We start from the raw sequence: 12,522 nt of genomic DNA, 5'->3' as shown, positions 1-12,522 counted from the left end.
CCAAATTTCGTGTCTTAATTCCTTTTTTCCCTCCTCTTGTACACTATGTTTGATAGTATAGAGATATATAAGAAATTTTGGACCAATTAGGGTTAATTTTTTTTATAAAAATTATCAATTGGGATTGTTTTTAAATTATTCTTTATTTAAAAAACTTTTGAGTTGAAAAATATAACATCCATTGCGATTTTTAATATTTTTTTAGAAGTCATAAATTCAGTTAACTTTTTTTTAATTTACGACTTTAAAATCATAATTTTTTTTAATATAGAAGTCGTATATTAATTGAAGACTTTTATTTTTTTTGTCTTATGTTATTTTTTAAAAAAAAATTGTAAATAATTTTTTTTATTTAATTATTTAATAAATAAATGTTTTTTTAAAAAATAGTTTTATTTAATATTTTGTATATATTTTATATGGTTTTATTTAATATTTTATATTTTTTTGTATATTTTTTTATTTAATATATTTTATAATTTTTTAATATTATTTTATTTAATATTTTATATATTTTTTTACTAATATTAAGAAAAAAAATTGTAAATTAAAAAAATAATGCAAAAGACTAAAATTTAAAAAGACTAATGAAAATTACATCTTTGTTTTACAAAGACATTAATAGTGGGATGACATTCCACAACAAGTTTTTCTATACATGGTGGATCGAAGGGGTGCTCTGTCGATGGTACATAATAATTCTATAAGGTCAACACATGAGTTTGTTTATTGCACATTAACATTGTGCAAACATCATCATCATTTGTTTAATTGTAGAGAATTAAAAAAAGATTGTTGACATGCATTTATGGATGATTGTCGACAGTAGATTGTTGACCTGCTTCTATGGGGTACAATGCCTAGATGAGGAGAAATATTGGAGACATGTAACTACAAATGTGTGTCTAAGCGAGTGAATTCCATATGTTCAAGATGACATTTGTCTGTGTCATCGTTGGATGAGGAGAGACGTACTTCAAGACTTCAAAACTCTATATTAGAGACTGACCCTGGAAAAATGATCAACTCCGGCTTGTGGTATTCCGAAGTCATCTCTAAGGCCATGAATAGCAATTAACAATAATCAAATATGCACATTGTTAACAAATTCGCCAAACACAACTACAACAAAGAAGAAAATGAAGAAAAAACTAGAAAAAAAATATGAAACTTGCCCGCAACAATGCCACAAAAGAAATCATTGTTTCAATATGCCTTCTTCAATTCTCTCTTAGACAAATATTATTGTTTATGTATTTTATTTATGATGTAATGTTTTTCTATAAATAAATTGTTAAATAAAAAATGTTATTATTTTTTAAAAAAATTATATTTAATAAAATAATAATATTAAAAGATTTAGTTTTTTATTAATACAAAAATAATATTAAAAAATAAGTCAATAAATTTTAATAAAATAAAATAAAATGTTAACTAAAAAAATTATTTTTTTAAATTAAATTTTAAAAAAACTATCTAACTTCTCACCATCCCATCAAAGTGGCGTGATTGAAGCATTAGAACTGAAGAAGGCGTATTTTAGAATTTAATAAGAGAGAGAATGTGAAGTTTGATAAAAAAAAAAAAAAAAAACGGATTTTCATACTAAGAATCAATTGGTACATCCTAAAAATCATAATTATGAAATGTCATGTCATGACAAATAACAGCGGATAGATTATGAACAATTCAAACAATGTTTATAATTGATTGTTGTTGTTTTTGTTTACAACCCTGTATTAGTTACATAATTGATTTTCTACAGGTGACAATTATACATTGTTTAATGTAGACTTAGGTTTTTTCAAACAATGTTACCCTCTGTTATACACTATTCAAGTTTTATGTTTGTTTAATGTAGACTTAGGTTTTTTCCCAATATATCTCCTAGTACTCAACACTATTAGCTAATTGATGCATGAAAAATATAGTAGGTTGTCCAATAACAAATTTAAGATAGTTAGACTCTAATATAGATCGTCATAAAATTTAGATTGAACCTAACCAACTAATCATCCAAAAATTAAGACAGAAGATTACCTCCCATTTATATAAACAGTATCTGTCAACAACGTGGGATCGTTCGGTCTTAATCTAATAGGCAAAAGCGTGACTCGAATGTGCCTCTCTGAGTAATACACTTTTGCACACTGATGTTAACGTTTCTTATCATTTTTAGCTGTTGTTATTAATTGTCACCCGCCAGTTCAATGAATAAGAACGACCCCTCTGAAAGAGTTTCCGTACCTAATTTTTTAAGAATCCTCCGGACTCTCCATTGCGCAAATGGATTTGCATCATAATGCTTCCTGAAGCTTCGTTGCAAGTATTGTATAATCATATTCTTCTAAACTTGAGGTTAAGCATATAGTTACATTTTTTTTCATTTAAAATATTGAATCTATTGTCCTTCTTATAATGCCAACTCACTACTCTTGCCAGCCACCTTGAAAGCAACCATTTCTCAATGTCCTTGTCATTGTTAATTGCTTTCTCTGATGCTATGGTCTTCAACCCTAATTCTTTCGCCGCTCTTCTCTGCATTCCATTATTCTATGTACCTTTGAGGCATTCTGTAGATTTGGGGTGACGTAAAATTAAGTAACAAATCGAAAGAGAGAGAGAGAAGGGGATTTATTTTTGTAACATTCTTACCTTCCTCCATTTGGCTGTATCTGCTTTTATAGAGTAGAGTGTGATTTTGAATTCTTTACCTAACTCTTCAAAGCACTTTTTCTGTAGTCAAGAGCCAATACATATCAAAAGAGCATGTCAAGGTCAAGCACAAAAAAGTAATAAAGAGAACTTGGTAGGTATGGCCGTTTTACCTAAACTAGATTTGCGATTTCAAAATTGATATAATATGATGAGCTCAATCAAGATATTTTGGGAGCCATGGCGTAACATCATGCATAACATAGAGTTAATTATATTATGACATATTTAAACCAATACATAAATTAGTTTGTTAGAAATTGACGTTTTAAATTTGTTTTTTTAATTGTCATAATATTAATGTTATGTAAACACATAAAGTAATTATATAGAGTAAATATTATGCATTAATTAAGAAGTTGATATAAATGACATGTATACATGTGCGACATTAATTATCACAGATTATTTTATATATTTTTATGGAAATTGATATTCTTATATTGAATTTTTAGGTTAAATTATCTTTTTGTTGTCGTTTATGCCTGCTTAGTTTCCGTTTTTTTATGTTTCTCTTCCTCAGTTTGCTCTTTTATTTTTTAAATTTTTATTTTGTCATCAGTCAAATCATTAATTTTGATGGTAATAAAAATTCATCACAATTCTTTGTAATAAAAAAATTGGTATAAAAAATTTAGGTAAGTTTAATTTAAGGAGTTCATCAAAACTAAATGATGTCTTAAGGTTGACTGAATGTTTACAAATGTATTTATAAATTACTCATCTTTTTTTTACAGTTAATAAAACAACCAAATTAAAATAAAAAATAGAAAAAGAATCAAATTGAGAAAGTGCAAATCTAGAGTTCTCAAAATGTGTTTCTTAGCCTTGAAGACCGCTAAAGTCCCCTTAGGAGGCTAATAGATTATAATTTTTTTAACTCCATGCGTGTCGCTAGCTTCCCAATGTGGTAGCACCAAGTAGACATAGTGGTATTTTCTAAGAGAAATATTTAGCAATACAAATATTTTTTGTTATTTGTTGAAATTAATTGAAAACACAAAATTTAGTAGGGGTCAGCTCTTATTTAATGATTCTCTTGAGATTATAGTTTTTGATAAATTTTACCTAATAGAAGGATGTATTTGAAGAAATGTTTAAGAGTGTGTTGTTACATTGCACTCCTAATTTCTTAATATATAGCTATGTTTTTTTTAATATATAACAAATGTGACGGCATTAGGAGGCATCTTAAATCTCCTTGTCACTTTATCATCGGATACAAATCACAACTATTCAATGAGTTCCTGGGCATGACAAGGAGATTTCCTTAAAAAGAGTTGTCCACCAAGTAAAATAAATGATGTTAGAGAATTAAATTCATACCCATAAAAAATGAATTTATTTCGAATCCTTAACTGCATGTGTAACTCATTTGGCGCTGCAATTTTATTGTCATGGCAATGACATTAGGTATTCAAAGAGTAATTTATAGTAGTACTTAATTTTAATGCATTATAATTGTTATAGTACCGTGTCATGCTTGTTCACCCCCTTTCCAGCATTTAACTTACCTAAACAACTCTTCTCAAAAAAGAAAACTTACCTAAACAACAACCGCAATAATAAAAAAAATACATTAAATTCATAACATTAATAATCTAACTAATGATAAAAAAAATTGGATAAAACTACTAATAAAATAACTAAATATAAAAAAATAAACAGATCACACCAAGACATTTAATTAATAACTAAAAAATGAATAAAAGCTAATTTATACGATTAAAAGAAATTCTTAAGCTCCATATATGACTAACCTATGTTTTGTGGATATATGTTGCATCATTAATGCGAAAATGCGCCATTTTTTAAATAATTTTTATTTTTGTCAATGTTAATTAGGATTTGAATACTGATTTTTTTAAAATGTCAAAATGCGCCTTTTAATAATACTGATTTTTGTTAATGCGAAAATGAGTTTTCCTAACGAGTATCTTAAGGAATTTTACTTACAAAATCAATAAATAGTAAGTTTTCAGTAAAATTTATGGAAGAAATACATTGAAAGCCATTTCTCATAACAAATATTTTAAATTTATTAATCAACAGGATACTTTATATATGAGCATTTTTTAAAAAAATATTTATTATATACTAGCTTCTATATTTTTTGTGTAAAAAAATATTTTCTTTTTTAATATTATTTTCATTTTTGCTTATTTAAAATCAACCTAAGAGCAACTTGAGTCTTACAACTCATCTCGGTTTTATACTGTACAGTGTCCATTTTTCTTACCGACATTATTCATCCCATTTTTGATCCGTCTTTGTTTGGAACTTGGAAGGGTTATATCATATTCCTAACGCTTAAATATATTTTTATACCTCCTGAAATGTTATTTTTAAGTTATTACCTAAAATTTATTTTTGTCAATTATATATCTAAAAAAAAATTATGTTTCAATGTAATACCTATTGTTAATTTCATTTTGTTAAGGAATGACGTGGTAGATAAAATGTCACGTCATCAAATTTAATCACTTAACACGTAGTCAAATTAAAGTAATGTCATTATTTATTATTTAGTTTATTTTAAAAATCTAATTATTATACAATGAAGTTGATTCTATTGGATTTGTTTCCTCCATTATGTGTTTGCGGTTCAAACGAATCCATTGTAGTGCCAATTGGGTGATGGGTACGCAACAACAATGTGTTGGAGAATCAAGAGAGAGAGAGAGAGAGAGAGAGTGCATTAGTGAAGACCGTGGTTTCTCAAGATCTCAATAACCACCTTCGTTGAAACCAAAACAACGACGTCTCACTTCACTTTAATGTGTCTCGTCGTTTCTACTTGTTGTTGTTGTTGATTAGGCTCATTCACTCATTAACTCACTTCGTCGCTCACTTGCAACCACACCCTTGGATTTCAATCATGTCTTTGACCATTACCTCCTACCTCTGCATGTGGCTCATCGCTACTTACATGCCTATCTCGTGCAACACCAACCGCACCAGAATCCCTCACGCAATGTTCCGCTCCACCAAGATTTCTTCGATTGCTATTTCGCTTCAGTCGCCACTAGTGAGGGTTTTGAGAATTTCAGTTTGGGAAAAGGAGTTGTCGTGGAGGTGAATCGTAGCTGCAACGATCGGAGGAGGAGTTTGTGGTACGCTTCTAGTGGATTGGAGATGTACGATGATTGCAGTGAAGACCTCTCTATGACTGTGCTTGATTTCATTCATGGCTTCGACCACCACCTCCTGCCTTTGCACGTGGTTCGTCACTGCTTGCATGTGTGTGATGCTAACTGCACCAGAACCCCTCACGCAATGTTCCACTCCTCCAAGATTTCTTCGATTGTTATTTCGCTTTTGTTGCCACTGACGAAGGTTTTGAGAATTTTAGTTTGGGAAAAGGAGTCGTCGGGGAAGTGAATCACAGCGACGACGACTAGAGGAGGAGTTTGTGGTATAATTCTAGTTAATTGGAGATGTATAGTGATTGCTATAAGGAGCTCTCTATGACTGCACTCGATTTGTCAGAGATCATAGTGTTTGATCATCAGATCGAAGAGTCGAAAGGGAGTGGTGAAGTGAGTGGTGGAAATGGTTTTGAATTGAAAATAATAACATGACTTCTTACGTGTTAAGTGATTAAGCTTGATGATGTGATATTCTGTCTGTCACGTCATCACTTAATAAAATGAGACTAATGATAAGTATTACATTAAAACAATTTTTTTCATGTATTTAATTGACCAAAAATTAATTTTAGATAATAACCTAAAAATAACTTATTTTTCATATATAAAAAACATATTTAACCCTAATAAATCTAGTCTAGTTTAGTCTAATAATTGGTCTAATTGATCGAACTGCCATATAAGATGGGACTTGTCTGCTAGAGACAAACTTATGAAAATTAACTCTTATCCGCACTCAAAAAGTCAAAACTTCTAAATGAGTTTAGTTTAAATCTTTTACATGTATGTGAAGTTGTCAGCATGTTAACATTAAAAAAATTTAAATATATTTTTTCATGATAAATTAATAAATTTTATTTTAATTTTTTAATAAATTTTTTATTTATGTTAAGTCTCTTATAAAATAAAATTTTTAGAAACTCAACATAAATAAAATATTTTTTTAAAATTATTCTTTTATGTCACGTATGTTATTTTATTAATGGTGACGGACGAAAAAAATATATTTATCTTATTTTTTATATTTTAAAGATTAAATTTTATATTGTCATCTATTAGGAATATATTTATTAACAAATTACACATTCATAAACAAAAATGATTATTTATAAAAAAAAAATTGTATTGAAGTAAAAAGAGAAGCGTTGACAGTGGATTAACAAAAAAAAAATTAAAACATAATGATCATTCATTTATTTTCTCTCATTGCTCTAAAACATACAGTTCTTTGGTGTCTGTTGCTCATACTTGTTTAAAGCCACTAAAAGTGCGGTCAGTAGATACGCGGATCTCATTGGACGGGTGGATTGGATTTGGGTCAATGCTAAAGAGTTTCATATACGATAGGCTAGAGGGGTTGGATTTTTTTTTCTTTCTTTATAATTTTTTAAAAATATTTAACTATTAATAAATAATATTTTTTTTTTTACTTTTACACGTAAAAATAAAATAATTTTTTATTTTAAATCAATACTATTAATAATTATAATAACAACAATCTCACATCTAATTTTATACTAGTTATATCTTAATCATTATCATAATAACAACAAACACAATTAACTTTCATAATTTAATATTATCTAACCTTAATCATCATTATTTTATATCATATTAATTTTACAAAATTTTATACTAACTAATTTTGAAAAATACATATACCAAGAGAGGTGTAGGACCCCTATCCTCTCAAGATTATATATACTTCATTAATTTAATTTAATTACGGAAAATAATTAAGAGGATACTAAAAAATGTCTTTAATAAATTAAAAACAAAAAAATCACGTGAAAGGTTTATCTATTTTCTTTTGTCAGTTTATTTTTAGCTCTAAAACCTTAATAATTGTGTTTAGTCTTTTGACACCATTATGTTTATAGTCTGAACACAAGTCACCAACCCACCGCAGATCATGCAAAATCTCTGTGTGTTGCAAATCTTGGTGACATTTTCGTTTGGCCATCTCTTGTTTAGTTATCAATTCCCCGCTTTATATAAACTAATATACATATTTTAATTAACCGGTTCATTGATTGAGTTAGATACATTAATTCACGCCACAAGATTAAAGTTGGCAAAGAGATTCTTTTCCTTTTCAATCACAACCAGGCGAACACGCCCTTAAATTAAGGCAAATTGCAGTCACGAAATTAATGGACAAACATTATTAATTAGTCTCTGACAAATCATAGTTAATCAGAACTTCTCCCATGAATACCCTGTTTTGTGTTACATTTGTTATTTAAATCTTCTATTGCATAACTCAGGCATAACGATTGCCTAGTTGGTTTAAGTACATTCCATGTTCGTTATCACCCATAGTGCAGCATGTTCCTCAACTTGGTTATTATTTCATCTGTTTATGTTTATAAGACTTGAGTTTTTAAGTGATATTTGTTCTTTTTTAAAACATTCAATTTATTATGTTCTAAAAATATTGATGCTGATAATAATTTTTAAAAATTTATAAATTTAAAACAAATTTATAATTATCAATTAAATTAACCATTATTTTTAATCTTAATAAATTAATTAATTGTTATATACGCAAGGGAGACAAACATATCACAAATTGGTGAAAAATATTTATAAAAGGAAAAAATAAAATAATTTAATTTTTACTTATAAGAAAGGTTTATTTTGTATTTCTATTATATATATATATATATATATATATATATATATATTGATGGGAAGTGTGAATTTGTTAAATAACAAAATTACATAGAATAAAATATTATGAAAATTCATGTTTTAGAGAAAAAATATTTCCTCCTAACTAAAATATAAGAAAAAAAATCTTAATAAAAAAAGTTATTTTATTTTTTAAAGTACTATTCATATTAATTGAATATAACAAAAAAAGAAGGTTGTTGAAAATAAAATTTGAATTAAATGAAAAATATTTTGAAGATATTATCATCATTAAATATGAGAAAATTAATTAAAATTTATTTATATTTTAGTTCAATTCTCATTATTTTTTTTTCATGTTTCAGTTCGGAGGAAGTATATATATAATTCTACTCAAATTGACAGTATATACAATATGATAGGATTATTTCTTTTAATAATGCTTTTATCATATAAGTACTAGTTTCTTATTAGTTGTAATAGTTTAGTTTAATAATAATACACATGATATTTGAATTTGAAATCTCAACAAAAATCAACGATGTACAACTAAAACTAATTACGTTTTTTTTAATAGCACATGTTAAAGAAATGAAGGTTATTTTTAAATGAAAAAATATATTTTTATCATCCAAGGCAACATTATTAACTTTTCCACAGTTAATATTTTCTAAGATACAGATCTCACTTTAATATTTGTTAATATTTAAATTATATTAAATTCCATCGTATAATTTGAGGTTTTAGAGTAATTAATTTTTAATATTATATCGGAATCTTTGGAATAATTAAATTTTAATATTATATTAGAGTCCTTGTGATCTATAGCTTGATTGTTTACAAGCAACCACAGTTTGCATTAAAAAAAATAAGTTGCACATTATCTTATATTGTTTGACTAAAATATTTTATTCTCTGAGTAATATTACAATCACTTGGATTGATTTTAAAGGAATCAAAAATTTTATGAAGGTTTTTTTTTACTATATTAATTTTCAAATAAAACATTTGTATTAGATGGGTTTAAAACTACGAGATTTTTATGAAGGTTATTTTTAAAAAAACTATAATAGCACCTTTTAAAATCTTTTAAACATACCAAACACATTTTTAACATTCCCAAGTCCCAACAATTATTAATTCGCACGAATGAATATATATACACACACCATTCTTAACGATCATTCATTACAAACTAACTATTTCGATAGTTGATATATACTTTTGAACTTTTCATTTAGAAGTGATTAATAATTTATGGAAGAGGAATGAATCATCCCCTTCAAACTAGTTTTTCCATGCACCGACATAGTTGATGATTTGTGCATATCCATCAACCATGAATGAATGATAAATAAAAAGGGGTCCGAGGAGGAGGGGAAGATTCCAAGCATCTCCATATCTCTATTTGTTGTGTAAGTGTGGGTGGCCTTATATGCATTGCAGACTTCATTATCACCCATTATATGGCAGAATAAATTTTATTTTATTCATAAATATTAGTTATTAATTGATTGATTTTTATTAATGAAAGAATTCAAATTCACGAGATCTTTTTTTTTCTCCATTCACATCAAACAAATTTTATATCTCTCCTCTAGTAAACAAATTTTTATTAGCTATGGATAGGAATGAACTCACAACCTAGATGCAGTGCCTTTGTGGAAAATGAATTCCCTTTTTTCTCCAATAAATTCGTAGCCAGAATCTTGTTAAAGAAGGAAAAAATGGTCGTAGATAAAAATCTTCCTACTTCATACACTCTTTGTGCACGTATTCGTTGTATTTGTAATTTTTTAGGAAAAAAATTATTCCAAACGTGGAAATACTGAAATAATATACTATATGTATTTTCAATCATAAAATTTTAATTGTATTAAGAAACATTAAATAATATGTAGTCTAATTGTTATATATCAATCAATTAATTGAATATTAAAATATACTCTTTAGCGGTGGGACTCCTTTTAAAGACAAAGGGGCTGCACCGTGTTTTCCTTTTTCTAAGAGAAGAATACAAAACAAAAGGGAAAACACAATTAGAAAGTAAATATAAACAAATAAATAAAAGAGAGAAAGGAGCACAAGGATCCAATTTTATGAACATTTTGTATCAATCTTCCAAAAAAATAAATAAAAGAGAGAAAGGAGGCAGGGTGCAGAAGATAGTGTGGGGGCAAAGTTGTATGTCTGGACTTTAGTTACTTCGTGTTTTCTTTCTATTTTTTATTTTATTTTGCACCTTCCTGAAGTGTTCGAATATGTGAATTCCATAATTAATTAAAAGTTGTAAGTCCCTGGCGGCAGTTACAAGGATGCCCTTTTTTAAAAATAAAATGGAAGGATATCTTTTTATCCTTTCTAGCTTGAACAATGCAAAGAAAACTAGTATCACCAAAAAATAAAATATAAAAAGTAATACTTTTTCCTACAACATAGAAAATAATGAAATATAGGACATACATGAATATCAATATCTCGTATATAGCATACCTTTTCTTTCTTTTTCAATACAGCAGGAGAATTATCCATTTGTTGGGAAAAGAAACGTACAACAGGATATGATTATTACCCCCCCTTTTTTAGATGAAAAATCCCCCACTTTGACAACACACTACAATTCTAATAATATTTGAAGTCAAGATATTTATATTATAGTTTTCTTTTCATTTTTTTTGAAAAGGCTAAGGATTTATTGATCACTGAAATGGAGCACAAGTAGTGTACTGATCATATTAAATTAAATCCATTAAAGAGTAAAAACTGACTACACGACTGAAGAATAGTGTACTGATCATACTATCAAACCATTTTCTTTTTTCTATAACTAAAAATAAATAAATTTCAATTATTAACCAATTCAATACTCTATCAATAGCATATGATTTTCAACTTCAATGAATAATTATAATTTTACTTTAAGTTTTATTACAACAGAAAATAAATTTATCAAATGCACCACATAACATGCACTTTAGAATCAAGATGAAAATGCAGAAAGAACACATTATATTATATTATATTATATTTTTACGAGTGAAATTAATCCAAAGAACTTATTGAGACGGCAAATTATGAAATCATGAGTTTAGTACTGAAACAAATGAGATATGTGAGTTCACGTTAGGCTAAGAGGAAAAAAAGTTGAAAAATAAGAAGGGCACAATGCTTTACAACTAAAAAAATGGCATCTAACTATAAAAGATGGGGACACACAATCTTAAAGTAATCGATGTAAAAGAATAAACTATTTGCTTGAGGATAAAATGGAAAACAAAGATTCTATCCAGCACTGATTTACTTATTTGATTGAAATTCATAAATCTTGCACAAGAATAACCGAAAGAACACGGCTAATCGTTGTAGGAAACGTGTTATTATAAATAATTCATTTTCTTTTTTTGCTACATACTTTTGCTTACGAAGTTTGATTAAACTTAAATGCATACACTTAAAAATGTGGAAATAAAAAAAAGGTATTTTATAGCTCAAAAATCCTGTCCAGATTCCACGTTTTGAAAGCATAACCCAGTTCAATGTATGAGATAAAGATATCACATGCCCATTTGCTGTAAATTTACTCCCTTTTATATCATCACCTTTCATTGACTCGACCATATATTGGTAAACCAAGAAAAATATTGTAGGTCCAAATATCAAATTGAACAAGTCATGTGTATCATCAGTTAGTTACCCATTCATGTCATACCCGTGGCAAAGTAATATCCCATCAACAAATACACCCAATTACGATCACAAAGTAGCTAATAAGCTAATCAAATAAATTTATCAAAATTATCCGAATGCCTTACAAAATGCACTCGCTGTCCAAATATATATATATATATATATATATATATATATATATATATATATATATATATATATATATATTATTCAATAAGGGATGCATTTTATTTATTTTTCCCCCGAAAAATGTAACTATGAATATTAAAATTAAGATTAAATTATTTATTTGGTCCCTATATTTTCATGATTCTTACTTTTTTAGTTTTTATAGTTT

This window comes from Glycine max, chromosome 20 (genome assembly GCF_000004515.6).
Source record: "Glycine max cultivar Williams 82 chromosome 20, Glycine_max_v4.0, whole genome shotgun sequence".
Taxonomy (NCBI): domain Eukaryota; kingdom Viridiplantae; phylum Streptophyta; class Magnoliopsida; order Fabales; family Fabaceae; genus Glycine; species Glycine max.
Note: the sequence above shows the minus strand (reverse complement) of the source record.